At 35.9% G+C, this 15,982-nt stretch overlaps 1 protein-coding gene across 1 annotated transcript in view; it reads right to left on the bottom strand.

Moving 5' to 3' along the window:
- Positions 1-10,200, bottom strand: part of LOC126908856 (probable serine/threonine-protein kinase DDB_G0272254) — a 61,525-nt gene extending 51,325 nt beyond the window's left edge. The window contains exon 1 of the mRNA XM_050691171.1: positions 10,107-10,200. The gene's annotated coding sequence lies outside the window, so the exon portion shown is untranslated. The remainder of the gene's footprint in view (positions 1-10,106) is intronic.
- Positions 10,201-15,982: the final 5,782 nt, after the last annotated feature.

The raw sequence follows: 15,982 nt of genomic DNA, 5'->3' as shown, positions 1-15,982 counted from the left end.
TTTGTGCAAAATAAAAAAAACCTGTCAACATCTTGACTATACGTATATCGGCGTTATACTGATTTCAGTTTTGATAACAACTTTGACATGTTGTAGTGGACAACTCGTTCAGCCTTTAGGTATATATTATGTATTGGCTACATGTCCAAACAACCATAATATAACAATAGTTTGCAGTAACACTTACAGTTAACAGTACAAACCAGTTTTTTGTCGAACAGTTGATGTTTTTCTATAGTTCTAATAGTGTATTATTATAATAAAAAAACATTTGACGTTGCTTAGGGTCATTTTAAATTCGAATTTTTGATCATTTGTTTTCTATAATTAACAAAAAAAAAGAAAGTTGTACTGATTTCGATATACATTGAAATACAAAATGTAATGATTATTTTATTATTTTTGCCGTAATTTATGTTTAAATTGTATTTATACGACTGAGTATACATAATACGATTACGAACCGTAGGCTTGTTTAAACCTAATCTGGTCCAAAATGCAGTTATGATATTATCTATCGTGTATAGTACATTGTCTTGCAAAACATTCCTCCGTATGTTTTAAGTTGTACCAAAAGAACATTCTCTTTAATAGAATAAAATTATTTAATTTCAAATAATATGAATTGCACAGTTAAAAATTCGACTACTATTAATTTAATTTTGCTGATTTTCACATGGATCGTTGAGTATGTGCCAAACGCAGTAAGTCTTGTTAATAAAAGATCACTAACAATAATACAAAGCGGTAATCAAAAGAGAAAATTGTATTCCAATATATGTTGTAAATCCCGTTTTCTTTAATTCCATAGCAACGTGAGCAATATAAAATATAATGTTTATAATTATAATAACCAATTATACCGTTAAACTTTACTAACAAACGTTTTTTTTACAACAAATTTTAATGCGTAAATTGTGCTATTCGTTTTGAGTGTTCGAAATCTATTGATAATTAACTGTTAAAACGTAAAATAGCTAGAAAATTATAAAAAAAAAAACCTTATAAACCCGTACTTTACAATAGTTGATATAAAAACATCATCAAAATTAAACTAGTTCTTAAGCAATTTATACAATAATTTTTTATAGAATTTCTTGTTGCTAAAACACTAGAGAGTAATTATTATTATNAGAATTTCTTGTTGCTAAAACACTAGAGGGTAATTATTATTATTTTTTTGCTATTAAATGAAGAATGGACTTAATACAATTTTTACTGGTCGATAACCAGTTTTGTTATATGAATTTTTGAATTAATGTAATATATAATAATAAACGGGGGGGGTGCGCATTGCTGAAGAATTACTGTTTGAGCGTCTTAGTAAAAATAAGGAGTTACTAAACAATACCCCGCTGTTCACTTTTTCTAAATTTTTAAATGTCAATATATCAAAAAGTAAAAGTTAAAAACTGGTTATCGACTAGTAAAATTTTTATTTAGACCAAATTTTCTTAAGTAGTAAAAATATACTCCATAGGAATAATTATTTTTTATAAATTTAATATTCATTATGCTAAATAAAATTTCAATTTGTACATTTTTATGAAAAAATCATTATTTAACAAAAAAATAGTTGGTATTATTCATAAAAAATCACACTTATAATTAAAAATGTTAATAACTTACGAAATAATATCTCAAAAGTTATTATATATCAGTAAATTTCTTGTTTAAATAAATTGTTATTTTTTTAAGCTAGTTAAATATGTTTGTTTGCAGTTTAAAAAAATAAAGTTAACACTTTTATAAAGTACAAGGAATGAATAAAAAAAATTAATATATCAATAAATATATGAAACTAAATAATATTAAAAACAATTTTCCAAACATAACTATTTTTTAAATTAAAACGAGTAGCTAATCTTAAAAATAACTTAATTCTTTTAAAATAAATTATTATTTATATATTTTTTTATGTGATTCCTAACTATACAGGGAACCTAATATAGAAAATGTTATCAATGAAATATTTGGTATTAAACTTGAACGTTTCTGTCGTACACATTAAGCTATTCGATTCATTGGTAGTTCGAACACGCACATTAATACATTAACAAATATTTTAATAGATTTTAATATTTTTCCTTGGCAACCCGACTGTAATTTGTAAATAATTGCATAAATGTTATTATTATCATGATGACCGTCCATCAATTTCCGAGGGCATGTAAGTAAAAATGTTGGAAAACCCTCAGCCGTTCTCTTAATTTGCAATAAATATAAATTATAGTATTCCTAAGTTGCTCATTCTATTTCAGAGGTAAGTTCGAGGACACCACACCCATCAATTATTACGTTTGGGAATAATTTCAAACTGTGCGGCCAGCAATGAGTTTTCAAACAAATATAAACCCGTTTTGTTACTCAAATGATAAAAAAAACAATAAAAAAATCGATACAGTGTAACGTGTGCATTAGTTTCAAGTGTAAATTATACAAGTAGTGCGCAACAGTAGTCCATTAAAATGTTACGAATTGAGTTAATAAAAATTTTTTAAATTGGATTAAATTTAAATAATAAAGACATAAGTTTGCACTTTTTCCTCTTGTGGAAATTAAATAACAAACCCAATTGTACGATTACTATTGAAACGCTTAGTTTCAGTATGAATAATAATATAGTTTTTTTACTACTATAGCAAATAGAAGTGATTATTTTCTTGAGAATTTTTACATTTTTAATTTGTTGGTGGCAACTGTATACTTGTTTTATTATTTTAACCGTTTTTTTTTAACATCTCGATTAATCAAATGCATTCGATTACCATCTTGAATAAGTAAACAAATTAATTAAAACTAAAAAAAATATATAGAATTTGTAACGTTATTAAATTTTCTGTCCCTAATTCTGACAAAAGACAGTAAAGGGAACTGCGGTCATTAAGTTGAAAATTTCTCGATAATAATATGCATTAGATAGAATCATCTTCGTACTGGGAAGTTATTAATTGTTTTTCGACAGTTTCGTATTGATAATTGTGAGTTACGACTCAGCCCTCCTAATCAATTACCTTTCGTCACTAGTCAGGTTGAATGACCGTCGTCGATCATCGGGTCTCTTTGGAAAACCAAAATAACTACACGGTTTGCGTAACGAAACCGATCATTTCTGGTTTCTTAACTTATTTTTTTATATTTATCTAAAGCACTACCAGAGCGCCGTACAAGAGATTATCTTGTCATTAGCCTGGTAAGTTGCAAACAGTAATTAACACTCGTGTTGTGCCATGATCGCAGGATTTCCAGTATACATTTTTAATATATATTTTTCGTATTATAATAAAACGAATTATAATTCTTGATCTCCGTGTCTTTTCTCGTTGGATTATTTGGTTATTATGTTTGCCGTCTCTAGCGGATAGTATTGCGTTTTTTTTTTTATGGCCATCCTAAGCGCGTTTCAGACAAAACGAGAGTACACAATCGGCGTACTCGATCGCTTAATTCTGGAGTGTTAAGTTACTAAAAAAGCAAACCCGGTCCATCTTGATCGTCTACTTAACCTCGACAGTAATACAGATGTGGATAGCGATACGGAGAGACCACGGCCGGTTAATGAGCCAGGGCAGAAGAATCGTCGGAAAAAGACATTGTACACCTGTTTTTTTAGGGTTACCGGATTTTAATGATTATTACACCTACAGTATGTGCGTGTGTATGCATATAATGCCAACACGGTAATGTAGTGGACTGATACACATGTATTATATTACTATTATTTGCGTTATGGGAGAACACAGTTCTACATTAAACTGAAGCGAATAAACTGAGATAATAATACATTTTTATGTAGGAGTCACGACGAAACGATATTATATTTTACATATACGATGACGACAGTGGTACTAATAAAATCCGGAGCCGACCAGTTGTGTGTGCGTTCATTTATTTTTTATTGTTCCTCGTATTAAACACTCCGTTTTATTGTGTTATTATTTTAACGCTCGACTGTGACGCAACCGATACTGTCACGGCAAAATTATGAATATTTCATCAATAATAATAATAATAATAATAAAAGAATGTGAGAATTAAAGTCAAGCCCAACGTTAAATATTTTCTGCGAGAATAGATTCTTTGACGGCTTTTGATGATTTTAATTCGAATTTATAAGCTTACGAAAAAAAAAAAATGTTTAAGAAGGACTTGCCAATGGGTAATGTTTTTTAGTTTTAACATTTGATTTTATGTCGATGTGTCATAAAAGAAACATTCACGCAAATAAGAAATGGTATTAACATTTTGTAGCATATCATTTACTTTAATCAGAAATTAAATACGATTTTCTTGTAAATTATTTATGTAAAATTTTTTAATAAGGATTATTCGCCTCTTCAAAATAAAAATTATTCAGTAATAAAAAAAAAAACGTCAAAATTGTCATTAAAAAAAAAAAACAAATATCCAACTACATTATAAGACTAAGTAATTCTTTACTCGTCTAATCTTTATTGGCCAAATTCTGTTATTGTGCGTCATCGGAACTAATTATGTGATGCCAATCGACTCTGTTGGATTATCTTCCCTTAGCGCGTCGTAGTATTTCCATTGCATTGCGAATTTTTATTATTATCAAGAAATATTTCAATAATTATTTTACGATATGAACTATTGGTTTCATATAATAACATATTTTATTGCCAACATTTCACCTCAATTACTTTGTACGATACCTAATAATAGGATCAAAATTTTATCGGTCGTTTCCTGAATGAGTTTCAGATAAATAGCTTATTCGTGACTACTATTTTTTTTTTTTTTTTTGGTTTTTAAAACAAGAAATCTCCAAACCATTTTCATTTGACTTTTTAAATTACAGTACAGTGTTAATATGTTTAACGCTGAATTATATAGCACAAATATTGTATGTTTTCTCCTCTCAATTAAATTTTTACTCTGGCACTTTTTTTTGTAAAAATAAATTAAACATTTTTAGCCCATAAACAGCAATAATTATTTTTCGATCATGAGGAATTTCCAGTTTGGTGCCAGTACGTTACAAAACACTGGTAGATATTTTAATTAATTATTTCTATTTTTAATATTCCCGGTCGGAATAGACACATGACCCCTACGCGGTAGAAAGTAAACGTTTTTGGGATGTTCGTTATTTGGGAAGACAAGTCGCTGCTAATCGAACAATTATCATTGTAATTAATTTACATAGTCGAATGGTGTGTGTGTGTGTGTATGTCATATCCGCGTTGGTAGCACCAGCTTCACATTAGAAATAATTTCACAGATATGGGAACTCGCGCGCGCGATTATGGCCAACAGCGATAATGATCGTGGCAGGTATTAGGAGGCCCCGGGAAAATAGTTCACAGCTGACGGTCCGGGTCGATTAAAAAACTATTAAAAGACCGTTTTTTCAGAACGACTGTCGGCCGTAGACGTTGTAATAATTTCCACGTCGGCAAACGGGTGATCTAACACGGAGATTACACTTGCGTAGAGCTTTTTCAATTATTAAAAACGTCAATCGCTCAGGCAACGTCTCAGTTGCCGCACGCGGATATTCTTTTTTTTTTCTCGCAGCAAAGTCTAATAATTATTTATTACACATCGAATCCGGTTCTTCTTCTTTTCATCCGCTGGTCGACGCGCACAAAACGCATAACGGCGTTAAAAAAAATTATAATAATAATAATAATGATAATGATAGTGAAAAAATAAATCTCTCTTCCTACTTGCGCGTCCCGAATCGAGCACTTGATACGCGCCTATGACGATGATTACTATGATGTCCTGCAACAACAACAACAACAACAATAACGTTTTATTAAAATGCCAACCGATTTCGCATTTCACACACGCGTGTCTAATTAACGGCCCAAACCTGCCGTTGTCGTCGACCACGCGCGGACCTCCTCTGCCCGTCCCGGCATTATAATTACGCGCGGTCTTTCATCTGCTGCCCCCCCCCCCAAAAAACCGCCTCCTCCTTCTTCGGCTATGATATTGCAGGCGAAAAGTAACGCGTGCTAGTGTTAGCATGTGATAGAAGAGACGATGATAAAATGTAATCACGAACAACCGTTAAAATATAAAAAAAAACTGGTTTCCCGGACGACGTGCGAGTAACGGCGGCCGCGGTCATCAACGTTTTGTGCTCGTTTGCGTCTTTATTGTTTTCATTATAAATGAGAACATGTACGTTAATAATAGTAATAATACGAATAACATTCCCGAGGAATGCGTTTTTTAAGTGTAAAACCGTGTACTGGAGGACGCGACCGCCGAAGGGACCGCAGACCACCGAACTCGCAAGACGCAGCGTCCTCGTCTCGTTCGTCCCGAGGGAACCATTGTTTGAACGGCTGCAGTGATACTAAACTCAAATTAATTACTCTAATGGAATTACGTTTGCTCTTGTAAATCGACCCCCGTCGAGCCCATCCGTTCTATCGCGTGCAGTTATCACACTTGTACTCGTTCTCGATCGTTTTCTAAAACAATAAATATAAATTATCATGTTTGAACGCGCGCGACGTTTGCGCTTTGCCAGCTGATATTTTTATAGTTGCCCTGTCAGTGGCAACTAATGTAATTTCAATCGGACTTTAGTTTGACGTTAATTCGGATTGCATTGAAAACGGCTGAACGCTTTCGGCGGAAACCGTTGGCATGCCGACCGCAAAGGGCTGACTGTTACCGAACTCGATGGCTGAACAATGCGGCTCGGCTGTTGTTGTTATTGTCAATGTGTCGAGCAAAACGCGCGTATTGGTGGTCGTTTCCGTGTGACGTGTGGGCGCTGTTTGCGTGACACGTTCGTAGTGGTGTTTTTGGCAGGTCATTAAGGACACGGTGTACGATGGCGAGGAGAGGTACAGCGCGTCTAATGTATTCTTCGGCGGACATCTGGATGCCGTTTGTACGTGTGCGCGCGCCGCCGAGAAGCCGTGACAGTGAGTTATTTAAGGTGGTGATACCGAGCCAGTTGGAAACACTAAAAAGGAAAAAAACGCAGTCGAACACTGTTCCTCGAAACCACCAGAAAGTTACAAAAAATTCAAAATGCACCAAACGAGTATCACTAGCACGTTATAAATCAATAGTAATTAGACTACGTTCAAATGTTCAGCGATTGCCTTAAAAGAACACGTTTTATTTAAACTCGCCGATGTATTTACTCGAGTAAACTATAAGAAATAACGACGAGTCACCTATAAGGTCTTACGTCGTCATTCAATAGTCCTCCGGCACCGCACCTCATTACCGGTAAATTAATTTTCGTTAAAGTTCTGGTGATGGCACAGACGGTACCCGGGAAATGTCGGCTACACCTTATCCGAGCCTTTTTTTTTTTTTGGAATTTTAACAACCCGTAAAAATCTTTTTTCCATGTTAACATGTTTCTACCTTTTTCAGAACGACTTACTCTCAAAATATTTACGGGGCTCAGATATTCAAATGGAAGTTCCGACTGTTCTGTTGTAGAAGAAAAATAAACATCGTTCAAGGATCTCGACAACACCGTAAGGGTTTCAACATTAATTTGTTACATGGCCAGTTGTCTGCCCAAAATTGTAATTGCGATACTCGCCAGTACACAAATCGTGTGATTTATGAAAACGAGTTCTTATTTTATTAACGCGTCTTGAACTTCACTCGTACTAACATTCCACTTGATCGCAATCGGACAACTCCGAAAATGTTTTTTACAAAATGAGATATCATCTCCGAAATGTCCAAGCGGCGCTCGTTTTACCTGTGCGTTATATTTTAAACGTGCAAAAATTAATTTCTGGCGACGTGTACATGGTTTCTGTTCGTCCGTGGCGCATGACAGCGTACAAATCTGTTCCATTGTGTCGAACACAATGCCGCCGACGTTTGCCGGTTTTACTTAAAAAGGTAATTTTGTCGTTTGTACCGGTATTATTATATCAGCGGACACTATTGTCCGCTCTCTCACCACCGCGTCCAGAACAGCGAATAGTTATTATATTTTATGTGCACGATAAAAGAACGCGTGTCGCGCTTATCTCGAATGACCCGAAACCGGCATGTGCTAACGTACAACTACCGCATACATTCAGCGTTCCTCAGCATCTCCGACTCGTTGTGACGTCCAGTTGTTTTTTTATAATCGCACGCGTTCACGTTGCTGTACGGGCTATAATAATAGTTAAGTAGACAAAAATCTGCGCGGCTGTCGACCTGTCCACTGCGTTCGGGTATAACGCGCGCGTGTCCGCGATAACGAGTGAAAATTTATAGTTCCGAAACAGCGGTGGGCCTGACCACAAAGACCTCGAAGCGGACGCTTTTTCGAGCGTTATCGTTACGGTCGTACGCGTTCGACCGTATAATAATAACACTATGGAGGCAACTGGCACGTCAGCCTGTTGGACAGTCCTGTCGGCCGACGGTCCACACGCCTAGGGAATGTGCCATCGACGGTAATGACGCGTGCCGAACGCGCAGCGTCATTCTACCGGTTTGTGCTGTTCGCCTCGTTCAGATGATCTTCTTCGTCCTTTGAGCGCAATAAAAAAAAAAAAACGGCGTCGGCATATGTGCCGCGCGAACGAATAGTTGACCCTCCCCGCACACGCCGCGTTCACCTGACTTTTAATCACAGCTGTTGGCTTGTGTCCGCATGTAAGGACCGCACCGCTTTCAGATGTTTATCAGGTACAAAAGTATTAGCAGTCCGACTTAGTGAGCAGTGCGGCAACATCTCAAACGATCGAAAGTAGTTGAAAAATTGTTGTTTGCCGTCGTACGCAGATAAGAACAATACGCGTCGAGTTGTAATGCGCATAACTATGAAGGCTAATAACGAATTAATTGCATACCCAGAAAATTATTGTGTGTGTTAAACCTTAAGGTTACCGCGTCAAATTAGCCGCGCGCAAAGCAATCTGCGACGACGGGGTAGAGACTAATAACCACGAAAATTGTCGGATACATTATTTTTAGCTTAAGTATAACGAATATCTCATTGAGTTAGTAACAAAACATATTATAGGACGGCCTTGCCTTAAGCGGATTACTTAATTAAAATCGAAAATGTATTTTGAAATCATAAGTGTATAGTAATTTGGAATAACATTGATCGCGTCTACCATATACAATACATCTCTATAACATAATATTGTAAATATTATGATTCTTTAGGATTTTTACGAACTCAATGCCCGCGGCCAATGAGCCGAGCGCTGAATTTTATTAAAATGTTTGTTTTTAAACACGTTAAAGTATTTGTTTTGCATATGTTACACGCCTTATAAAAAGAGACTCCAAAGCGCGCGGTTCATTTCTGCAAAACGACGTGTTATCGGTGCGATTGCCGTGTGCACTTGCCACGGGTCGTTTTATCACACGAGTACTTTGCTGTTAACTGTCAATTATATGGGCGGTGGCCTCATACGTTAATATAACTGTTTCAAATGCATTTCTCGACTGTAAATAAGATTCTCTAAAAATGATTCATCGTTTAATGACAGCGAAATTGCCCTTGTAATGTATTCTCAGCGCGTCCATACGACGTTATCGCCCCGAGCGTCTTGTGCTGGCAGACGACAAGGCGTTTCCCCCCCTCGATCGGTGACCCTCGAGGGTTTTGTTCGGACACAATGCCACTGTAATTATTATTATTATTATTGTTGTCTTCAGCAATACGGTAGTTCGGTAAGGGGGAGATGGTGCGTGATGAAGTGCGCACAATCAAATGAGCAGACCTTAAATTTGATAATATTATTATACGCGGTGACCCGACTAAAGTAGTTGCATTGAATGAGTGACAAAAGCTCGAATAGACAATTCGGTTTGAATAAAACGAGCTTTTTATTGCGAAAGGAAAACATTAAAAATGAATTATGCGTTTTTTTAATGCGAAATCGAAAGTTTTTTTTTTTTATATCAATTACCAATGCGTTTGCGTACCGCAAAACCATTTAAAATTTGCCAAGTAACTATCAATAACACGGTATCGATTGGGTTCTCTTCTTCACGTTTCAATTATATTAATGCTTACGCATTATAAGTAATGTTACTGACGAAAGTCATACGATCCGATCGAGTGCCGTTCATTTAGATTTATAGTCAAGTCGAATCAACACAGATCAAAATACACCGTTTTTTATACTCACTCAAATTACCACATCCGTTTGTTTCGCCGGAACGAGTGATGTGTGATTAATTATTTTTCTGGTTAGCGGTTACATTATAATATTTTAGTTTACCTAAAACAAAAAAAAAACATCGAATTAGAAAGTAAAAATCGTATCGAATACTATTTTAATTCAAAGGTTGTAAATACGTTATTAAATAACATACGTATTGAAACATTTCGTTACATAATATTTAAATTATGTAATTATAGTAATATTATAACTCATTATAATATACAATATATATATATTTAGAAATAATATTATAATAATAACAACATAAGAAACTCGATACTTGATTTCTAAATTATTGACATAAGAATCCAGTGAGAAACAGTATAAGCTCAGTCTTAATGAACACAAAATGCTATATTATTTAAAAAATATTTCAACCACCCAGGTGGTTATAAGCCGCACGTGTATGCTGTCAATTTTCTATATTCGTGAATAAATTCAGTATTTTTTAAGTCCATTGAGTATGAAGTTTTCTACGCTAGCCAAAAACATGTTATATTTACACTCTATCGGTCATGATACACCAAATTAATTAAAATTTTGAAATAACACCTATGAAAAGTATAATTTTCTATTGTTGTTTTAGGGATTTTTTTTCAACTTGCACTAGAAACGTTGTATTGGACTGTAATGTGTTAGAGATTTTTCATTATGCGCATTCAAAATACATCGCTCACAATACACAACTGCAATTTATTTTTACTAGCAAATACTTTTGTGTTTTTGACTTGGTGATTACAATTCATAATAATAAATATTAATTATAATGCGAGATTTCCGAACAGAGAATAATCATGTTTTACTTTCAACTCAGAAAATTACTTTACATTTACAAATTCTATCGAAGCCAATAATTAGACGTGTTAAGAACCACTCCATTAAAATGGTCATATTGTATGTTGATTATGATAACTGGGTTTCTAGCGCACCAGAGTACTACTAAGTTATCGCTGTCGTAATAGCATTTCGATTCGAATAAGCTTAAGCGAGTAATTATTATTGTGAAAATCAATTCAATTGCGGATGAACTATTTTTTATTATCGATTCGACCGGATGGCATTACGGTTGGCTCTCGAAGGGGTATCATAATAATATATAGTCGGTACCATCCGTGGGATACAACCGGACGCGCTAGTAGGTACGTCCATAACGTATTCTGGAGTTGTAGGTTGGGATACTGACGCGCAAACGGCCTGTACAGGTCTAACACAGTGCGAGAACAATAGGAAAGTATGTGTATGTCCGTGTAAAGGCCACGTGTGCTTATTTTATGGTCGACGCCAAGTAGTATTTTCGCCAACTGCCGTTTTTATGACTGTGCAGTCTTTACATAAGCGTCACCATCACATTATACGTTTATTATTATTACCGTCATCGTTTGACTTTAAGCGTGTCCCCTAAGCGCGTTGCCGTATAACGTAATGTATGCGTTTTTTACCGTTCTCCACGACAGGTACATACTACGACACATAAACTCAACTGCTACAGTACCTCCTACGACATTTCAATGGGGCCGGCGCCTCGGTGATGCCTCAGCGGCACCTCGAGTCGTGTAAAACGATAATCCGTTGGAAGTTAATTAATTCGATTATATTTTCGTAGTATTACTTTGTCGCAGAGAATAATAATGTTCGAGTTGACGACATTATCTCCAAAATAATTTATAACCGACAGCCGCAGTGTGCGTTTCTTCTATCGCCTCGTACAACTTTTAATACATTTAATAATCGAAACATGCTTCCAATCGATATCATTTTTTATCTACAGCCGGCGTGTTCTTGTGTTTCAATCGGGTTTGTTCAGCGACTGTAACTAATGGCCTATTACGAAAAATAAACACTGCGGATGAACGCGGGCACGACTTTTCATTTATCCGGAAACGCATCTTTAACATGCGCGTGCCCGATCTCTCAAGTGCCTTGGGTTTATTGAAATAATGATTTATCGGATAGGTCACGTGCAGTGTATGGGTATGTGATTGATTGGCGAACATTATGATAGCGACCCGGTAAGAAGGACGTTTCATTACTAATATCCATCGACAGGGCATACGCGGCCATAGAATCTTTCGACGAGTTCATAATGCAACTCAAAGTGAATTGTTTTTTATTAACGAAAACGACGTGAGCAAAATCAAGCGGCCGAGGTTGTAGTGCGTCGTGTATCAGATGATTTCTATGAAATTATTAACGAAAAAAAAAAATCTACTTGAAGTAGAAACTCATATGAAAGGCATAATCGTCTGTTATATGTTTTTATAATAACAATAATTATAAGTTTATACCGAACGCTCTTCAGTGGTCAACTGCTTTGGATTTATGTTCACGGCGAAAAAACAATAATATTCTTATTAACGTAAACATGATTTGTAATAAGGATGCCGTGTTATGGTAAAAAGAAAAAAAAACAATATCCATATAAAAATAACGTCTTGTCATTGCCAACGATGGTATAAGAGTTCATAACTATCTACACATTGTTTGTTTATTTTTTGCAATTTGTTAGTTTTTTTTTCTCTCTTTTTTAAAAAGATGCTACTGTAAAATTCTCTAAAAGGACACGTCGTCGTCGCATACTCATCTTTAGAGTCGTGACTACATTATGATACAACACAAACGTATTTCGCCGGTCTAAGAAGACAAATAGACGACCAGCAAGTGACATTACCAAACGGAGAACGCGTTAAGAATAACCGCGTCGGCAGAAGAACACATATAGACATAAAAGTATAGGAAGTAAACGGTAAAAAATCAATAGAGAACCGCATGGGAGGAAACCCGATAAGATTTATTAGTTATACTTTTCAATTTTAAATTATCTTTTTTAAATATGTATAATTATTATCCGCGGTATCATAACTCCGCTGCAGCATCGCATAAAACAACTGTATAAAATAATGTTAATAGCCGACACATCGATGGGCAACGCCCCGAGCGCGATTTATAACTCTTGATTTTTTACTATACATTAAACGGTTACACACATCCGACCGAGTCCCTCCGACTCTCTCGGTATTGCGATTAACTACAAGAGGAAACACGGTGAAAGTACGGGAATAAAAATATATATATACTAATAATAAAAACTTTTTCTCAGACTGGAACGCGTATCGATTACACTCGGGTCGTGACTCGCGGGAGCTCATAGAGTTTTGTTGTTTTCTTCTTATTCGGTTGTGCCTTATATTAAGTACACTGTGGTCGCGGGTATGTGCGCACGTCATGAGCTGTCGAACTGTAAGAGCGCTGAACGCGAGCCCATTAATCTTGTAATGATCCGACCGCGGCAGGATTATTGTCAGCGATCGTCCGCCGAACGGTTAGCCGTTTGATTGTTTCACCTGATAATTAATGTTATTGTGCCGACTAACAGAGTCNTTAATGTTATTGTGCCGACCAGCAGAGTCCGTGTAAGTGCGTCGGTATTACAATGCGTTGTTACTTGTATTTGTACTCGGCTACCATAAGTGCACGTCCATAAATGTAAACCTAATGTAATTAGTTATAATAAAATGAATCGTTTGAAAGCCACTTTTGTTGGTACGAGAACGGCAGGAACACTTCCCTCGGGAGACACTTATATTCTGTACAGTGTGCCTGTAACNCACTTATATTTTGTACAGTGTGCCTGTAACGAGTTCATAAAAACCGTGTCGGAGATTCAGTTTTGCTTATTAAATTTTTTCTTCGAGCAATGCACGGTTTATTTAGTAATGGGATTGCTCGCATAAACGGACGGGGCGCTTCTTTGCTAAAAACTTATCATGCAAACTCGCAGCGAGGGTTTTAATATACGTCGGTAAAGTTTAAAAAATTCATAGTACCGTTTGTGGTTGTTTCTCTTTGAAAACTTAATGTCACGAGCAGTTTTCGATGGGAGCAGTTTTGTTAAAACTCGTTTATTATTTAAAACGTGAAATTTATATTTCACTGGATAAATGGCTTAAATTGGCCAGAAAGTCAAAAGAGCGATACTTGACGATTGCTCATAAAGAATATTTGAGATGAAGGGTTTGTGTTACCGGAACAAAACTGGAATTTGCACATAAATGCCAACAATAAAAGAGAAGCACTCGTGTGTCCCTGTCGAAATGGGTGGCAGGGGGTCGGGCCACGTGTAAATTTGACCTTGTAAGGATATTCGATTTTTTACCGTTGGTCTGCCAGTCTGCGACCGCGTTCGCGTGCTTTCCATTACGACCATTGCCTCGATTCGATATATATATATATTAATTGGAAGACGTTTAATACTCGGATCACGAGTTGCCTGTACGGTTGTCGAACACAATAAACAACACTGGTTCCATCATACACACGTTTATTGTACACGCTCAGAGATGGCTATCGGCCACTTGGAGTGTATTATGAGATCTGTGAGCTCTATTGTCTTTTTTTGTTATTATTTTATATTTATTATCGCGAGTGTCTATCCACGCGATACAGACGTCTTTCTTGCGCACGAAGAGTTCGGTTTTTAAGTACAAAAGGATGAAAAGAGAATGCGTTATGACGAGAGACACGCAAAGAGTAGACGTTTGTGATACGCGACCGAGTGCGTATCTTATGAATGTTCCTTTCTCTCTGCCGCCGTCTCTGTCGTAGTTATAAACTTGAGTGTTTTACCGCGGCCAAACATGTACGCGACATTGATTTTTATTGGTTTTACAAAATGCGATTTATTGTTTGATGAATGTTACGCCGTTCGCCAAAGTCATATTTTACACTGGTAAAGTAGTGTTATTATTGAACACGGACGGAAGATAATAGATTTATGTACACTCGTCGGCAGCATTGAGTACAGGGCACAAGGTAATGGTGTTTGTTCGTACAGAAGCTACATTGCATTACAATAATATCATCACGGCTATTGTTGCGGCACCACTTTGACCAAATGATGCGTTGAAAAAAACAATGTACATTTTTGTGATTTGTAGTTGTCAAGAATAGTGTACTGAAATGTGTTAATACCAGTGAAACTATACTTAAAAGTCAGTAACGGTTTAGTTTCAACGACAATGGTGTCTTAAGTGTGCGTGTTACAATTTTTTAGGCAGAGTGTGTGAGAGTGCAAAAAATACAGGTGACTGTCCACATCCGGGATTGGCGGCGCTCGGTGATCAGCGCCGGAGAGATGAGTTTTACTGCCGTAAACGAGAAAATGTAATAAAATCATATTATAATAGCCCCAGTGTGTGGTACACTTGTTATAGAATTATATAGGTGGTACGAATTCCAAACGAGGATGGTGAATGATGATGTGTGCACGGCATAAAAAAACAGCGTAAGGGGATAAATATTTATACCGGCGCTCATTGCTAATGACCCAATACATCAACGGTGGCGTCAATTTACGCGCCGGCTAAACGTGACGGTTTAAGCCTTTCCTCGAGTACAATAATAATATAAATGTGTATGTGTGTGGGGCTTATTACGGTCGTTAATTTATCGACTAGGCTGGCGTTATTTTTCTCGGGGGAAAATGTTTAGCGATATCACTCCAGTTTTTTTATGACATTCATATTATTATGAAATTAGGCGTACATATTCGAATGTGTTGCGACAAAGAATATAAATTTTACTGGCCAATACAATCGAAAACCAACTAACTTTCTAAATAATAAAAAATCCAAGCGGAGTCTTTGATTGTGCAAGGTACCGTAAGCGAAAAAAAACAGTTAAATTTGATGAAAAAATTGTTTTTGTGTTACAAAATTCTTTTCCGATGTAATTAATGGCATGTAGACTTGCTTGAATTTGATTAACTGGTCGGCGTTATCCCTTGTTTGAAAACAAAACTAAAANTTGATTAACTGGTCGGCGTTATCCCCCTTGTTTAAAAA

Source organism: Daktulosphaira vitifoliae, unplaced genomic scaffold, assembly GCF_025091365.1.
Source record: "Daktulosphaira vitifoliae isolate Bord-2020 unplaced genomic scaffold, ASM2509136v1 Scaffold_21, whole genome shotgun sequence".
Classification (NCBI taxonomy): Eukaryota; Metazoa; Arthropoda; class Insecta; order Hemiptera; family Phylloxeridae; genus Daktulosphaira; species Daktulosphaira vitifoliae.
Note: the sequence above shows the minus strand (reverse complement) of the source record. Positions and strands in the feature narration are given on the sequence as shown.